The sequence below is a fragment of the Oncorhynchus mykiss genome, chromosome 8 (assembly GCF_057628025.1).
Source record: "Oncorhynchus mykiss isolate SJ-2025 chromosome 8, ASM5762802v1, whole genome shotgun sequence".
NCBI lineage: Eukaryota > Metazoa > Chordata > Actinopteri > Salmoniformes > Salmonidae > Oncorhynchus > Oncorhynchus mykiss.
This window is the reverse complement of record NC_143029.1, coordinates 54256579-54275084: the sequence shown is the minus strand read 5'-3', so window position 1 is coordinate 54275084 and position 18506 is coordinate 54256579. Positions and strand designations below refer to the sequence as shown.

General features: G+C 40.7%; 8 non-coding genes across 8 annotated transcripts; all 8 read left to right on the top strand.

The window, feature by feature from the left end:
* The first annotated feature begins 478 nt into the window (after nucleotides 1–478).
* On the top strand, nucleotides 479–551 carry trnav-cac (transfer RNA valine (anticodon CAC)). The gene has a single exon. It is a non-coding gene; the product is annotated as a tRNA-Val (tRNA).
* Nucleotides 552–1986: 1435 nt separating this feature from the next.
* Nucleotides 1987–2059, top strand: trnav-cac (transfer RNA valine (anticodon CAC)). The gene has a single exon. It is a non-coding gene; the product is annotated as a tRNA-Val (tRNA).
* Nucleotides 2060–3569: 1510 nt separating this feature from the next.
* On the top strand, nucleotides 3570–3642 carry trnav-aac (transfer RNA valine (anticodon AAC)). The gene has a single exon. It is a non-coding gene; the product is annotated as a tRNA-Val (tRNA).
* Nucleotides 3643–6661: 3019 nt separating this feature from the next.
* Nucleotides 6662–6734, top strand: trnav-aac (transfer RNA valine (anticodon AAC)). Its single transcript has one exon. It is a non-coding gene; the product is annotated as a tRNA-Val (tRNA).
* Nucleotides 6735–8059: 1325 nt separating this feature from the next.
* trnav-aac (transfer RNA valine (anticodon AAC)) lies at nucleotides 8060–8132 on the top strand. Its single transcript has one exon. It is a non-coding gene; the product is annotated as a tRNA-Val (tRNA).
* Nucleotides 8133–13755: 5623 nt separating this feature from the next.
* Nucleotides 13756–13828, top strand: trnav-aac (transfer RNA valine (anticodon AAC)). The gene has a single exon. It is a non-coding gene; the product is annotated as a tRNA-Val (tRNA).
* A 2608-nt stretch (nucleotides 13829–16436) lies between these two features.
* Nucleotides 16437–16509, top strand: trnav-aac (transfer RNA valine (anticodon AAC)). Its single transcript has one exon. It is a non-coding gene; the product is annotated as a tRNA-Val (tRNA).
* A 1435-nt stretch (nucleotides 16510–17944) lies between these two features.
* On the top strand, nucleotides 17945–18017 carry trnav-aac (transfer RNA valine (anticodon AAC)). The gene has a single exon. It is a non-coding gene; the product is annotated as a tRNA-Val (tRNA).
* The last annotated feature ends 489 nt before the right edge of the window (nucleotides 18018–18506 follow it).

Sequence of the window (18506 nt, the reverse complement as noted above, 5' to 3'; positions counted from 1 at the left end):
CCGGCTGCACACGATAATTCCCGGCTTCTCATGTCTACCTCACATAATATCCCAAATTGAGTTCCACAGAAAGAGCCATAATACCCATTAAATATTTTAAAAATACCTTATTTACGTAAGTTTTCAGACCCTTTGCTATGAGGCTGGAAATTGAGCTCAGGTCCATCCTGTTTCCATTGATCATCCTTGAGATGTTTCTTCAACTTGATTGGAGTCCACCTGTGGTAAATTCAAATGATTGGTCATTTCTGCAGCATTGAAGGTACCCAAGAACACAGTGGCTTCCATCACTCTTAAATGGAAGAAGTTTTGAACCACCAAGCCTCTTCCAAGAGCCGCTGCACACAATAATTCCCGGCTTCTCAAGCCTTATTGTTTAATTAATTGACTAAGTAATTTCTGATTTCATTAGGTTCTGAGAGCGATAAATGTCACACCCAGCCAAAGTCAGTTACACCCTTAGTTTTCCAATCATTCGGTTTCCGTAGTGTAGTGGTTATCACGTTCGCCTCACACGCGAAAGGTCCCCGGTTCGAGACCGGGCGGAAACACATCTTAACAGATTGGTCCTTCGCACTTCTCAGTATTTGCTATTCAGACTTTAGTTTCAGTAGTGTATTGGTTATCACGTTCGCCTCACACGCGAAAGTCAGTCACACCCTTAGTTTTCCAATCATTCGGTTTCCGTAGTGTAGTGGTTATCACATTCGCCTCACACGCGAAAGGTCCCCGGTTCGAAACCGGGTGGAAACATTTTGTAATATTCAATATTTCCCAATGCCCAGAGGCTAGCATTTGGTTTGAAACAGTTGAGGTTTGTCTAAACCTTGCTGTCTACCTCTCCGACCAGTGGATCAATGTTGCCGTTTTTTTGGGGACCTCCACCATGCGATCTGTATGAATGTGACCAGACTGACAGCTTCTCTGAGCCAGGCAAATTCATTTATCAGGGTCATTGTAATGGATATATCCAAAGAAATGGCAATATAATCCAAGGTAAAACAAACAAAAATGTAGATAGTTTTCTGTCATTTCAGCTGCTTGATGTGATTGTGTGATAGATTTAGTTGGCTGGCTAGCAAAGGAAAAGAAGCTAGCCTGCATAGGTACAGTGCATTCGGAAAGTTTTCAGACCCCTTACTTTTTTCCACATTTTGTTACGTTACAGCCTTATACTAAAATGGATGAAATAAAATAAAATCTATCTACACACAATACCACATAATGACAAAGCGATAGCATATAGTTTTTATTAATGAAAAAAATATTTTAAAAATACCTTATTTACATACATTTTCAGACCCTTTGCTATGAGACTGGAAATTGAGCTCAGGTCCATCCTGTTTCCATTGATCATCCTTGAGATGTTTCTTCAACTTGATTGGAGTCCACCTGTGGTAAATTCAAATGATTGGTCATTTCTGCAGCATTGAAGGTACCCAAGAACACAGTGGCTTCCATCACTCTTAAATAGAAGAAGTTTGGAACCACCAAGCCTCTTCCAAGTTCCGGCTGCACACGATAATTCCCGGCTTCTCATGTCTACCTCACATAATATCCCAAATTGAGTTCCACAGAAAGAGCCATAATACCCATTAAATATTTTAAAAATACCTTATTTACGTAAGTTTTCAGACCCTTTGCTATGAGGCTGGAAATTGAGCTCAGGTCCATCCTGTTTCCATTGATCATCCTTGAGATGTTTCTTCAACTTGATTGGAGTCCACCTGTGGTAAATTCAAATGATTGGTCATTTCTGCAGCATTGAAGGTACCCAAGAACACAGTGGCTTCCATCACTCTTAAATGGAAGAAGTTTTGAACCACCAAGCCTCTTCCAAGAGCCGCTGCACACAATAATTCCCGGCTTCTCAAGCCTTATTGTTTAATTAATTGACTAAGTAATTTCTGATTTCATTAGGTTCTGAGAGCGATAAATGTCACACCCAGCCAAAGTCAGTTACACCCTTAGTTTTCCAATCATTCGGTTTCCGTAGTGTAGTGGTTATCACGTTCGCCTCACACGCGAAAGGTCCCCGGTTCGAGACCGGGCGGAAACACATCTTAACAGATTGGTCCTTCGCACTTCTCAGTATTTGCTATTCAGACTTTAGTTTCAGTAGTGTATTGGTTATCACGTTCGCCTCACACGCGAAAGTCAGTCACACCCTTAGTTTTCCAATCATTCGGTTTCCGTAGTGTAGTGGTTATCACGTTTCCCTCACACGCGAAAGGTCCCCGGTTCGAAACCGGGTGGAAACATTTTGTAATATTCAATATTTCCCAATGCCCAGAGGCTAGCATTTGGTTTGAAACAGTTGAGGTTTGTCTAAACCTTGCTGTCTACCTCTCCGACCAGTGGATCAATGTTGCCGTTTTTTTGGGGACCTCCACCATGCGATCTGTATGAATGTGACCAGACTGACAGCTTCTCTGAGCCAGGCAAATTCATTTATCAGGGTCATTGTAATGGATATATCCAAAGAAATGGCAATATAATCCAAGGTAAAACAAACAAAAATGTAGATAGTTTTCTGTCATTTCAGCTGCTTGATGTGATTGTGTGATAGATTTAGTTGGCTGGCTAGCAAAGGAAAAGAAGCTAGCCTGCATAGGTACAGTGCATTCGGAAAGTTTTCAGACCCCTTACTTTTTTCCACATTTTGTTACGTTACAGCCTTATACTAAAATGGATGAAATAAAATAAAATCTATCTACACACAATACCACATAATGACAAAGCGATAGCATATAGTTTTTATTAATGAAAAAAATATTTTAAAAATACCTTATTTACATACATTTTCAGACCCTTTGCTATGAGACTGGAAATTGAGCTCAGGTCCATCCTGTTTCCATTGATCATCCTTGAGATGTTTCTTCAACTTGATTGGAGTCCACCTGTGGTAAATTCAAATGATTGGTCATTTCTGCAGCATTGAAGGTACCCAAGAACACAGTGGCTTCCATCACTCTTAATAGAATAAGTTTGGAAGCACCAAGCCTCTTCCAAGTTCCGGCTGCACACGATAATTCCCGGCTTCTCATGTCTACCTCACATAATATCCCAAATTGAGTTCCACAGAAAGAGCCATAATACCCATTAAATATTTTAAAAATACCTTATTTACATACGTTTTCAGACCCTTTGCTATGAGGCTGGAAATTGAGCTCAGGTCCATCCTGTTTCCATTGATCATCCTTGAGATGTTTCTTCAACTTGATTGGAGTCCACCTGTGGTAAATTCAAATGATTGGTCATTTCTGCAGCATTGAAGGTACCCAAGAACACAGTGGCTTCCATCACTCTTAAATGGAAGAAGTTTTGAACCACCAAGCCTCTTCCAAGAGCCGCTGCACACAATAATTCCCGGCTTCTCAAGCCTTATTGTTTAATTAATTGACTAAGTAATTTCTGATTTCAATAGGTTCTGAGAGCGATCAATGTCCCACCCAGCCAAAGTCAGCCACACCCTTAGTATTCCACTCATTGGGTTTCCGTAGTGTAGTGGTTATCACGTTCGCCTCACACGCGAAAGTCAGTCACACCCTTAGTTTTCCACTCATTGGGTTTCCGTAGTGTAGAGGTTATCACGTTCGCCTAACACGCGAAAGGTCCCCGGTTCGAGACCGGGCGGAAACACATTTTAACAAATTGGTCCTTCGCACTTCTCAGTATTTGCTATTCAGACTTTAGTTTCAGTAGTGTATTGGTTATCACGTTCGCCACACACGCCAAAGTCAGTCACACCCTCAGTCTTCCAATCTTTTGGTTTCCGTAGTGTAGTGGTTATCACGTTCGCCTCACACGCGAAAGGTCTCTGGTTCGAAACCGGGCGGAAACATTTTGTAATATTCAATATTTCCCAATGCCCAGAGGCTAGCATTGGGTTTGAAACAGTTGAGGTTTGTCTAAACCTTGCTGTCTACCTCTCCGACCAGTGGATCAATGTTGCCGTTTTTTTGGGGACCTCCACCATGCGATCTGTATGAATGTGACCAGACTGACAGCTTCTCTGAGCCAGGCAAATTCATTTATCAGGGTCATTGTAATGGATATATCCAAAGAAATGGCAATATAATCCAAGGTAAAACAAACAAAAATGTAGATTGTTTTCTGTCATTTCAGCTGCTTGATGTGATTGTGTGATAGATTTTGTTGGCTGGCTAGCAAAGGAAAAGAAGCTAGCCTGCATAGGTACAGTGCATTCGGAAAGTTTTCAGACCCCTTACTTTTTTCCACATTTTGTTACGTTACAGCCTTATACTAAAATGGATGAAATAAAATAAAATCTATCTACACACAATACCACATCATGACAAAGCGATAACATATAGTTTTTATTAATGAAAAAAATATTTTAAAAATACCTTATTTACATACATTTTCAGACCCTTTGCTATGAGACTGGAAATTGAGCTCAGGTCCATCCTGTTTCCATTGATCATCCTTGAGATGTTTCTTCAACTTGATTGGAGTCCACCTGTGGTAAATTCAAATGATTGGTCATTTCTGCAGCATTGAAGGTACCCAAGAACACAGTGGCTTCCATCACTCTTAAATAGAATAAGTTTGGAACCACCAAGCCTCTTCCAAGTTCCGGCTGCACACGATAATTCCCGGCTTCTCATGTCTACCTCACATAATATCCCAAATTGAGTTCCACAGAAAGAGCCATAATACCCATTAAATATTTTAAAAATACCTTATTTACATACGTTTTCAGACCCTTTGCTATGAGGCTGGAAATTGAGCTCAGGTCCATCCTGTTTCCATTGATCATCCTTGAGATGTTTCTTCAACTTGATTGGAGTCCACCTGTGGTAAATTCAAATGATTGGTCATTTCTGCAGCATTGAAGGTACCCAAGAACACAGTGGCTTCCATCACTCTTAAATGGAAGAAGTTTTGAACCACCAAGCCTCTTCCAAGAGCCGCTGCACACAATAATTCCCGGCTTCTCAAGCCTTATTGTTTAATTAATTGACTAAGTAATTTCTGATTTCAATAGGTTCTGAGAGCGATCAATGTCCCACCCAGCCAAAGTCAGCCACACCCTTAGTATTCCACTCATTGGGTTTCCGTAGTGTAGTGGTTATCACGTTCGCCTAACATGCGGAAGGTCCCCGGTTCGAGACTGGGCGGAAACACATTTTAACAAATTGGTCCTTCGCACTTCTCAGTATTTGCTGTTCAGACTTTAGTTTCAGTAGTGTATTGGTTATCACGTTCGCCTCACATGCGAAAGTCAGTCACACCCTTAGTTTTCCAATCATTCAGTTTCCGTAGTGTAGTGGTTATCACGTTCGCCTCACACGCGAAAGGTCTCTGGTTCGAAACCGGGCGGAAACATTTTGTAATATTCAATATTTCCCAATGCCCAGAGGCTAGCATTGGGTTTGAAACAGTTGAGGTTTGTCTAAACCTTGCTGTCTACCTCTCCGACCAGTGGATCAATGTTGCCGTTTTTTTGGGGACCTCCACCATGCGATCTGTATGAATGTGACCAGACTGACAGCTTCTCTGAGCCAGGCAAATTCATTTATCAGGGTCATTGTAATGGATATATCCAAAGAAATGGCAATATAATCCAAGGTAAAACAAACAAAAATGTAGATTGTTTTCTGTCATTTCAGCTGCTTGATGTGATTGTGTGATAGATTTTGTTGGCTGGCTAGCAAAGGAAAAGAAGCTAGCCTGCATAGGTACAGTGCATTCGGAAAGTTTTCAGACCCCTTACTTTTTTCCACATTTTGTTACGTTACAGCCTTATACTAAAATGGATGAAATAAAATAAAATCTATCTACACACAATACCACATAATGACAAAGCGATAACATATAGTTTTTATTAATGAAAAAAATATTTTAAAAATACCTTATTTACATACATTTTCAGACCCTTTGCTATGAGACTGGAAATTGAGCTCAGGTCCATCCTGTTTCCATTGATCATCCTTGAGATGTTTCTTCAACTTGATTGGAGTCCACCTGTGGTAAATTCAAATGATTGGTCATTTCTGCAGCATTGAAGGTACCCAAGAACACAGTGGCTTCCATCACTCTTAAATAGAATAAGTTTGGAACCACCAAGCCTCTTCCAAGTTCCGGCTGCACACGATAATTCCCGGCTTCTCATGTCTACCTCACATAATATCCCAAATTGAGTACCACAGAAAGAGCCATAATACCCATTAAATATTTTAAAAATACCTTATTTACGTACGTTTTCAGACCCTTTGCTATGAGGCTGGAAATTGAGCTCAGGTCCATCCTGTTTCCATTGATCAACCTTGACATGTTTCTTCAACTTGATTGGAGTCCACCTGTGGTAAATTCAAATGATTGGTCATTTCTGCAGCATTGAAGGTACCCAAGAACACAGTGGCTTCCATCACTCTTAAATGGAAGAAGTTTTGAACCACCAAGCCTCTTCCAAGAGCCGCTGCACACAATAATTCCCGGCTTCTCAAGCCTTATTGTTTAATTAATTGACTAAGTAATTTCTGATTTCATTAGGTTCTGAGAGCGATAAATGTCCCACCCAGCCAAAGTCAGCCACACCCTTAGTATTCCACTCATTGGGTTTCCGTAGTGTAGTGGTTATCACGTTCGCCTCACACGCGAAAGTCAGTCACACCCTTAGTTTTCCACTCATTGGGTTTCCGTAGTGTAGAGGTTATCACGTTCGCCTAACACGCGAAAGGTCCCCGGTTCGAGACCGGGCGGAAACACATTTTAACAAATTGGTCCTTCGCACTTCTCAGTATTTGCTATTCAGACTTTAGTTTCAGTAGTGTATTGGTTATCACGTTCGCCACACACGCCAAAGTCAGTCACACCCTCAGTCTTCCAATCTTTTGGTTTCCGTAGTGTAGTGGTTATCGCGTTCGCCTCACACGCGAAAGGTCTCTGGTTCGAAACCGGGCGGAAACATCTTGTAATATTCAATATTTCCCAATGCCCAGAGGCTAGCATTGGGTTTGAAACAGTTGAGGTTTGTCTAAACCTTGCTGTCTACCTCTCCGACCAGTGGATCAATGTTGCCGTTTTTTTGGGGACCTCTACCATGCGATCTGTATGAATGTGACCAGACTGACAGCTTCTCTGAGCCAGGCAAATTCATTTATCAGGGTCATTGTAATGGATATATCCAAAGAAATGGCAATATAATCCAAGGTAAAACAAACAAAAATGTAGATTGTTTTCTGTCATTTCAGTTGCTTGATGTGATTGTGTGATAGATTTAGTTGGCTGGCTAGCAAAGGAAAAGAAGCTAGCCTGCATAGGTACAGTGCATTCGGAAAGTTTTCAGACCCCTTACTTTTTTCCACATTTTGTTACGTTACAGACTTATACTAAAATGGATTAAATAAAATAAAATCTATCTACACACAATACCACATAATGACAAAGCGATAACATATAGTTTTTATTAATGAAAAAAATATTTTTAAAATACCTTATTTACATACATTTTCACATTTTGTTACGTTACAGCCTTATAATAAAATGGATGAAATAAAATAAAATCTATCTACACACAATACCACATAATGACAAAGCGATAACATATAGTTTTTATTAATGAAAAAAATATTTTAAAAATACCTTATTTACATACATTTTCAGACCCTTTGCTATGAGGCTGGAAATTGAGCTCAGGTCCACCCTGTTTCCATTGATCATCCTTGAGATGTTTCTTCAACTTGATTGGAGTCCACCTGTGGTAAATTCAAATGATTGGTCATTTCTGCAGCATTGAAGGTACCCAAGAACACAGTGGCTTCCATCACTCTTAAATGGAAGAAGTTTTGAACTACCAAGCCTCTTCCAAGAGCCGCTGCACACAATAATTCCCGGCTTCTCAAGCCTTATTGTTTAATTAATTGACTAAGTAATTTCTGATTTCATTAGGTTCTGAGAGCGATAAATGTCCCACCCAGCCAAAGTCAGCCACACCCTTACTATTCCACTCATTTGGTTTCCGTAGTGTAGTGGTTATCATGTTCGCCTCTCACGCGAAAGTCAGTCACACCCTTAGTCTTCCAATCTTTCGGTTTCCGTAGTGTAATGGTTATCACGTTCGCCTAACACGCGAAAGGTCCCCGGTTCGAGACCGGGCGGAAACACATTTTAACAAATTGGTCCTTCGCACTTCTCAGTATTTGCTATTCAGACTTTAGTTTCAGTAGTGTATTGGTTATCACGTTCGCCACACACGCGAAAGTCAGTCACACCCTAAGTCTTCCAATCTTTCGGTTTCCGTAGTGTAGTGGTTATCACGTTCGCCTCACAAGCGAAAGGTCTCTGGTTCGAAACCGGGCGGAAACATTTTGTAATATTCAATATCTCCCAATGCCCAGAGGCTAGCATTGGGTTTGAAACAGTTGAGGTTTGTCTAAACCTTGCTGTCTACCTCTCCGACCTGTGGATCAATGTTGCCGTTTTTTTGGGGACCTCCACCATGCGATCTGTATGAATGTGACCAGACTGACAGCTTCTCTGAGCCAGGCAAATTCATTTATCAGGGTCATTGTAATGGATATATCCAAAGAAATGGCAATATAATCCAAGGTAAAACAAACAAAAATGTAGATTGTTTTCTGTCATTTCAGTTGCTTGATGTGATTGTGTGATAGATTTAGTTGGCTGGCTAGCAAAGTAAAAGAAGCTAGCCTGCATAGGTACAGTGCATTGGGAAAGTTTTCAGACCCCTTACTTTTTTCCACATTTTGTTACGTTACAGCCTTATACTAAAATGGATGAAATAAAATAAAATCTATCTACACACAATACCACATAATGACAAAGCGATAACATATCGTTTTTATTAATGAAAAAAATATTTTAAAAATACCTTATTTACATACATTTTCAGACCATTTGCTATGAGGTTGGAAATTGAGCTCAGGTCCATCCTGTTTCCATTGATCATCCTTGAGATGTTTCTTCAACTTGATTGGAGTCCACCTGTGGTAAATTCAAATGATTGGTCATTTCTGCAGCATTGAAGGTACCCAAGAACACAGTGGCTTCCATCACTCTTAAATGGAAGAAGTTTGGAACCACCAAGCCTCTTCCAAGTTCCGGCTGCACACGATAATTCCCGGCTTCTCATGTCTACCTCACATAATATCCCAAATTGAGTTCCACAGAAAGAGCCATAATACCCATTAAATATTTTAAAAATACCTTATTTACGTAAGTTTTCAGACCCTTTGCTATGAGGCTGGAAATTGAGCTCAGGTCCATCCTGTTTCCATTGATCATCCTTGAGATGTTTCTTCAACTTGATTGGAGTCCACCTGTGGTAAATTCAAATGATTGGTCATTTCTGCAGCATTGAAGGTACCCAAGAACACAGTGGCTTCCATCACTCTTAAATGGAAGAAGTTTTGAACCACCAAGCCTCTTCCAAGAGCCGCTGCACACAATAATTCCCGGCTTCTCAAGCCTTATTGTTTAATTAATTGACTAAGTAATTTCTGATTTCATTAGGTTCTGAGAGCGATAAATGTCCCACCCAGCCAAAGTCAGCCACACCCTTAGTACTCCACTCATTGGGTTTCCGTAGTGAAGTGGTTATCACGTTCGCCTCACACGCGAAAGGTCCCCGGTTCGAGACCGGGCGGAAACACATTTTAACAAATTGGTCCTTCGAACTTCTCAGTATTTGCTATTCAGACTTTAGTTTCAGTAGTGTATTGGTTATCACGTTCGCCTCACACGCGAAAGTCAGTGACACCCTTAGTTTTCCAATCATTCGGTTTCCGTAGTGTAGTGGTTATCACGTTCGCCTCACACGCGAAAGGTCCCCGGTTTGAAACCGGGCGGAAACATTTTGTAATATTCAATATTTCCCAATGCCCAGAGGCTAGCATTTGGTTTGAAACAGTTGAGGTTTGTCTAAACCTTGCTGTCTACCTCTCCGACCTGTGGATCAATGTTGCCGTTTTTTTGGGGACCTCCACCATGAGATCTGTATGAATGTGACCAGACTGACAGCTTCTCTGAGCCAGGCAAATTCATTTATCAGAGTCATTGTAATGGATATATCCAAAGAAATGGCAATATAATCCAAGGTAAAACAAACAAAAATGTAGATCGTTTTCTGTCATTTCAGCTGCTTGATGTGATTGTGTGATAGATTTAGTTGGCTGGCTAGCAAAGGAAAAGAAGCTAGCCAGCATAGGTACAGTGCATTCGGAAAGTTTTCAGACCCCTTACATTTTTCCACATTTTGTTACGTTACAGCCTTATACTAAAATGGATGAAATAAAATAAAATCTATCTACACACAATACCACATAATGACAAAGCGATAACATATCGTTTTTATTAATGAAAAAAATATTTTAAAAATACCTTATTTACATACATTTTCAGACCCTTTGCTATGAGGCTGGAAATTGAGCTCAGGTCCATCCTGTTTCCATTGATCATCCTTGAGATGTTTCTTCAACTTGATTGGAGTCCACCTGTGGTAAATTCAAATGATTGGTCATTTCTGCAGCATTGAAGGTACCCAAGAACACAGTGGCTTCCATCACTCTTAAATAGAAGAAGTTTGGAACCACCAAGCCTCTTCCAAGTTCCGGCTGCACACGATAATTCCCGGCTTCTCATGTCTACCTCACATAATATCCCAAATTGAGTACCACAGAAAGAGCCATAATACCCATTAAATATTTTAAAAATACCTTATTTACGTACGTTTTCAGACCCTTTGCTATGAGGCTGGAAATTGAGCTCAGGTCCATCCTGATTCCATTGATCATCCTTGAGATGTTTCTTCAACTTGATTGGAGTCCACCTGTGGTAAATTCAAATGATTGGTCATTTCTGCAGCATTGAAGGTAACCAAGAACACAGTGGCTTCCATCACTCTTAAATGGAAGAAGTTTTGAACCACCAAGCCTCTTCCAAGAGCCGCTGCACACAATAATTCCCGGCTTCTCAAGCCTTATTGTTTAATTAATTGGCTAAGTAATTTCTGATTTCATTAGGTTCTGAGAGCGATAAATATCCCACCCAGCCAAAGTCAGCCACACCCTTAGTATTCCACTCATTGGGTTTCCGTAGTGTAGTGGTTATCACGTTCGCCTAACACGCGAAAGGTCCTCGGTTTGAGACTGGGTGGAAAACATTTTAACAAATTGGTCCTTCGCACTTCTCAGTATTTCCTATTCAGACTTTAGTTTCAGTAGTGTATTGGTTATCACGTTCGCCTCACACGCGAAAGTCAGTCACACCCTTATTTTTGTAATCGTTCGGCTTCCGTAGTGTAGTGGTTATCACGTTCGCCTCACACGCGAAAGGTCCCCGGTTCGAAACTGGGCGGAAACATTTTGTAATATTCAATATTTCCCAATGCCCAGAGGCTAGCATTTGGTTTGAAACAGTTGAGGTTTGTCTAAACCTTGCTGTCTACCTCTCCGACCTGTGGATCAATGTTGCCGTTTTTTTGGGGACCTCCTCCATGCGATCTGTATGAATGTGACCAGACTGACAGCTTCTCTGAGCCAGGCAAATTCATTTATCAGGGTCATTGTAATGGATATATCCAAAGAAATGGCAATATAATCCAAGGTAAAACAAAATAAAATGTAGATCGTTTTCTGTCATTTCAGCTGCTTGATGTGATTGTGTGATAGATTTAGTTGGCTGGCTAGCAAAGGAAAAGAAGCTAGCCTGCATAGGTACAGTGCATTCGGAAAGTTTTCAGACCCCTTACTTTTTTCCACATTTTGTTACGTTACAGCCTTATACTAAAATGGATGAAATAAAATAAAATCTATCTACACACAATACCACATAATGACAAAGCGATAACATATAGTTTTTATTAATGAAAAAAATATTTTAAAAATACCTTATTTACATACATTTTCAGACCCTTTGCTATGAGGCTGGAAATTGAGCTCAGGTCCATCCTGTTTCCATTGATCATCCTTGAGATGTTTCTTCAACTTGATTGGAGTCCACCTGTGGTAAATTCAAATGATTGGTCATTTCTGCAGCATTGAAGGTACCCAAGAACACAGTGGCTTCCATCACTCTTAAATGGAAGAAGTTTTGAACCACCAAGCCTCTTCCAAGAGCCGCTGCACACAATAATTCCCGGCTTCTCAAGCCTTATTGTTTAATTCATTGACTAAGTAATTTCTGATTTCATTAGGTTCTGAGAGCGATAAATGTCCCACCCAGCCAAAGTCAGCCACACCCTTACTATTCCACTCATTGGGTTTCTGTAGTGTAGTGGTTATCACGTTCGCCTAACACCCGAAAGGTCCCCGGTTCGAGACCGGGCGGAAACACATTTTAACAAAGTGGTCCTTCGCACTTCTCAGTATTTGCTATTCAGACTTTAGTTTCAGTAGTGTATTGGTTATCACGTTCGCCTCACACGCGAAAGTCAGTCACACCCTTAGTTTTCCAATCATTCGGCTTCTGTAGTGTAGTGGTTATCACGTTCGCCTCACACGCGTAAGGTCCCCGGTTCAAAACCGGGTGGAGACATTTTGTAATATTCAATATTTCCCAATGCCCAGAGGCTAGCATTTGGTTTGAAACAGTTGAGGTTTGTCTAAACCTTGCTGTCTACCTCTCCGACCTGTGGATCAATGTTGCCGTTTTTTTGGGGACCTCCACCATGCGATCTGTATGACTGTGACCAGACTGACAGCTTCTCTGAGCCAGGCAAATTCATTTATCAGGGTCATTGTAATGGATATATCCAAAGAAATGGCAATATAATCCAAGGTAAAACAAACAAAAATGTAGATCGTTTTCTGTCATTTCAGCTGCTTGATGTGATTGTGTGATAGATTTAGTTGGCTGGCTAGCAAAGGAAAATAAGCTAGCCTGCATAGGTACAGTGCATTGGGAAAGTTTTCAGACCCCTTACTTTTTTCCACATTTTGTTTCGTTACAGCCTTATACTAAAATGGATGAAATAAAATAAAATCTATCTACACACAATACCACATAATGACAAAGCGATAACATATAGTTTTTATTAATGAAAAAAATATTTTAAAAATACCTTATTTACATACATTTTCAGACCCTTTGCTATGAGGCTGGAAATTGAGCTCAGGTCCATCCTGTTTCCATTGATCATCCTTGAGATGTTTCTTCAACTTGATTGGAGTCCACCTGTGGTAAATTCAAATGATTGGTCATTTCTGCAGCATTGAAGGTACCCAAGAACACAGTGGCTTCCATCACTCTTAAATAGAAGAAGTTTGGAACCACCAAGCCTCTTCCAAGTTCCGGCTGCACACGATAATTCCCGGCTTCTCATGTCTACCTCACATAATATCCCAAATTGAGTACCACAGAAAGAGCCATAATACCCATTAAATATTTTAAAAATACCTTATTTACGTACGTTTTCAGACCCTTTGCTATGAGGCTGGAAATTGAGCTCAGGTCCATCCTGTTTCCATTGATCATCCTTGAGATGTTTCTTCAACTTGATTGGAGTCCACCTGTGGTAAATTCAAATGATTGGTCATTTCTGCAGCATTGAAGGTACCCAAGAACACAGTGGCTTCCATCACTCTTAAATGGAAGAAGTTTTGAACCACCAAGCCTCGTCCAAGAGCCGCTGCACACAATAATTCCCGGCTTCTCAAGCCTTATTGTTTAATTAATTGACTAAGTAATTTCTGATTTCATTAGGTTCTGAGAGCGATAAATGTCCCACCCAGCCCAAGTCAGCCACACCCTTAGTTTTCCAGTCATTGGGTTTCTGTAGTGTAGTGGTTATCACGTTCGCCTAACACGCGAAAGGTCCCCGGTTCGAGACCGGGCGGAAACACATTTTAACAAATTGGTCCTTCGCACTTCTCAGTATTTGCTATTCAGACTTTAGTTTCAGTAGTGTATTAGTTATCACGTTCGCCTCACACGCGAAAGTCAGTCACACCCTTAGTTTTCCAATAATTTGGTTTCCGTAGTGTAGTGGTTATCACGTTTACCTCACACGCGAAAGGTCCCCGGTTCGAAACCGGGCAGAAACATTTTGTAATATTCAATATTTCCCAATGCCCAGAGGCTAGCATTTGGTTTGAAACAGTTGAGGTTTGTCTAAACCTTGCTGTCTACCTCTCCGACCTGTGGATCAATGTTGCCGTTTTTTTGGGGACCTCCACCATGCGATCTGTATGACTGTGACCAGACTGACAGCTTCTCTGAGCCAGGCAAATTCATTTATCAGGGTCATTGTAATGGATATATCCAAAGAAATGGCAATATAATCCAAGGTAAAACAAACAAAAATGTAGATCGTTTTCTGTCATTTCAGCTGCTTGATGTGATTGTGTGATAGATTTAGTTGGCTGGCTAGCAAAGGAAAAGAAGCTAGCCTGCATAGGTACAGTGCATTGGGAAAGTTTTCAGACCCCTTACTTTTTTCCACATTTTGTTTCGTTACAGCCTTATACTAAAATGGATGAAATAAAATAAAATCTATCTACACACAATACCACATAATGACAAAGCGATAACATATAGTTTTTATTAATGAAAAAAATATTTAAAAAATACCTTATTTACATACATTTTCAGACCCTTTGCTATGAGGCTGGAAATTGAGCTCAGGTCCATCCTGTTTCCATTGATCATCCTTGAGATGTTTCTTCAACTTGATTGGAGTCCACCTGTGGTAAATTCAAATGATTGGTCATTTCTGCAGCATTGAAGGTACCCAAGAACACAGTGGCTTCCATCACTCTTAAATGGAAGAAGTTTTGAACCACCAAGCCTCTTCCAAGAGCCGCTGCACACAATAATTCCCGGCTTCTCAAGCCTTATTGTTTAATTAATTGACTAAGTAATTTCTGATTTCATTAGGTTCTGAGAGCGATAAATGTCCCACCCAGCCCAAGTCAGCCACACCCTTAGTACTCCACTCGTTGGGTTTCTGTAGTGTAGTGGTTATCACGTTCGCCTAACACACGAAAGGTCCCCGGTTAGAGCCCGTCGGAAACACATTTTAACAAATTGGTCCTTCGCACTTCTCAGTATTTGCTATTCAGACTTTAGTTTCAGTAGTGAAATAGTTATCACATTCGCCTCACACGCGAAAGTCAGTCACACCCTTAGTTTTCCAATCAATTGGTTTCCGTAGTGTAGTGGTTATCACGTTCGCCTCACACGCGAAAGGTCCCCGGTTCGAAACCTGGCGGAAACATTTTGCAATATTCAATATTTCCCAATGCCCAGAGGCTAGCATTTGGTTTGAAACAGTGGAGGTTTGTCTAAACCTTGCTGTCTACCTCTCCGACCTGTGGATCAATGTTGCCGTTTTTTTGGGGACCTCCACCATGCGATCTGTATGAATGTGACCAGACTGACAGCTTCTCTGAGCCAGGCAAATTCATTTATCAGGGTCATTGTAATGGATATATCCAAAGAAATGGCAATATAATCCAAGGTAAAACAAACAAAAATGTAGATCGTTTTCTGTCATTTCAGCTGCTTGATGTGATTGTGTGATAGATTTAGTTGGCTGGCTAGCAAAGGAAAAGAAGCTAGCACTGCATAGGTACAGTGCATTCGGAAAGTTTTCAGACCCCTTACTTTTTTCCACATTTTGTTACGTTACAGCCTTATACTAAAATGGATGAAATAAAATAAAATCTATCTACACACAATACCACATAATGACAAAGCGATAGCACATCGTTTTTATTAATGAAAAAAATATTTTAAAAATACCTTATTTACATACATTTTCAGACCCTTTGCTATGAGGCTGGAAATTGAGCTCAGGTCCATCCTGTTTCCATTGATCATCCTTGAGATGTTTCTTCAACTTGATTGGAGTCCACCTGTGGTAAATTCAAATGATTGGTCATTTCTGCAGCATTGAAGGTACCCAAGAACACAGTGGCTTCCATCACTCTTAAATAGAAGAAGTTTGGAACCACCAAGCCTCTTCCAAGTTCCGGCTGCACACGATAATTCCCGGCTTCTCATGTCTACCTCACATAATATCCCAAATTGAGTACCACAGAAAGAGCCATAATACCCATTAAATATTTTAAAAATACCTTATTTACGTACGTTTTCAGACCCTTTGCTATGAGGCTGGAAATTGAGCTCAGGTCCATCCTCTTTCCATTGATCATCCTTGAGATGTTTCTTCAACTTGATTGGAGTTCACCTGTGGTAAATTCAAATGATTGGTCATTTCTGCAGCATTGAAGGTACCCAAGAACACAGTGGCTTCCATCACTCTTAAATGGAAGAAGTTTTGAACCACCAAGCCTCTTCCAAGAGCCGCTGCACACAATAATTCCCGGCTTCTCAAGCCTTATTGTTTAATTCATTGACTAAGTAATTTCTGATTTCATTAGGTTCTGAGAGCGATAAATGTCCCACCCAGCCAAAGTCAGCCACACCCTTAGTACACCACTCATTGGGTTTCTGTAGTGTAGTGGTTAACACGTTCGCCTAACACGCGAAAGGTCCCCGGTTCGAGACCGGGCGGAAACACATTTTAACTAATTGGTCCTTCGCACTTCTCAGTATTTGCTATTCAGACTTTAGTTTCAGTAGTGTATTGGTTATCACGTTCGCCTCACACGCGAAAGTCTGTCACACCGTTAGTTATCCAATAATTCGGTTTCTGTAGTGTAGTGGTTATCACATTCGCCTCACACGCGAAAGGTCCCCGGTTCGAAACCGGGCGGAAACATTTTGTAATATTCAATATTTCCCAATGCCCAGAGGCTAGCATTTGGTTTGAAACAGTTGAGGTTTGTCTAAACCTTGCTGTCTACCTCTCCGACCTGTGGATCAATGTTGCCGTTTTTTTGGGGACCTCCACCATGCGATCTGTATGAATGTGACCAGACTGACAGCTTCTCTGAGCCAGGCAAATTCATTTATCAGGGTCATTGTAATGGATGTATCCAAAGAAATGGCAATATAATCCAAGGTAAAACAAACAAAAATGTAGATCGTTTTCTGTCATTTCAGCTGCTTGATGTGATTGTGTGATAGATTTAGTTGGCTGGCTAGCAAAGGAAAAGAAGCTAGCCTGCATAGGTACAGTGCATTGGGAAAGTTTTCAGACCCCTTACTTTTTTCCACATTTTGTTTCGTTACAGCCTTATACTAAAATGGATGAAATAAAATAAAATCTATCTACACACAATACCACATAATGACAAAGCGATAACATATAGTTTTTATTAATGAAAAAAATATTTTAAAAATACCTTATTTACATACATTTTCAGACCCTTTGCTATGAGGCTGGAAATTGAGCTCAGGTCCATCCTGTTTCCATTGATCATCCTTGAGATGTTTCTTCAACTTGATTGGAGTCCACCTGTGGTAAATTCAAATGATTGGTCATTTCTGCAGCATTGAAGGTACCCAAGAACACAGTGGCTTCCATCACTCTTAAATAGAAGAAGTTTGGAACCACCAAGCCTCTTCCAAGTTCCGGCTGCACACGATAATTCCCGGCTTCTCATGTCTACCTCACATAATATCCCAAATTGAGTACCACAGAAAGAGCCATAATACCCATTAAATATTTTAAAAATACCTTATTTACGTACGTTTTCAGACCCTTTGCTATGAGGCTGGAAATTGAGCTCAGGTCCATCCTCTTTCCATTGATCATCCTTGAGATGTTTCTTCAACTTGATTGGAGTTCACCTGTGGTAAATTCAAATGATTGGTCATTTCTGCAGCATTGAAGGTACCCAAGAACACAGTGGCTTCCATCACTCTTAAATGGAAGAAGTTTTGAACCACCAAGCCTCTTCCAAGAGCCGCTGCACACAATAATTCCCGGCTTCTCAAGCCTTATTGTTTAATTCATTGACTAAGTAATTTCTGATTTCATTAGGTTCTGAGAGCGATAAATGTCCCACCCAGCCAAAGTCAGCCACACCCTTAGTACACCACTCATTGGGTTTCTGTAGTGTAGTGGTTAACACGTTCGCCTAACACGCGAAAGGTCCCCGGTTCGAGACCGGGCGGAAACACATTTTAACAAATTGGTCCTTCGCACTTCTCAGTATTTGCTATTCAGACTTTAGTTTCAGTAGTGTACTGGTTATCACGTTCGCCTCACACGCGAAAGTCTGTCACACCGTTAGTTATCCAATAATTCGGTTTCTGTAGTGTAGTGGTTATCACATTCGCCTCACACGCGAAAGGTCCCCGGTTCGAAACCGGGCGGAAACATTTTGTAATATTCAATATTTCCCAATGCCCAGAGGCTAGCATTTGGTTTGAAACAGTTGAGGTTTGTCTAAACCTTGCTGTCTACCTCTCCGACCTGTGGATCAATGTTGCCGTTTTTTTGGGGACCTCCACCATGCGATCTGTATGAATGTGACCAGACTGACAGCTTCTCTGAGCCAGGCAAATTCATTTATCAGGGTCATTGTAATGGATATATCCAAAGAAATGTCAATATAATCCAAGGTAAAACAAACAAAAATGTAGATCGTTTTCTGTCATTTCAGCTG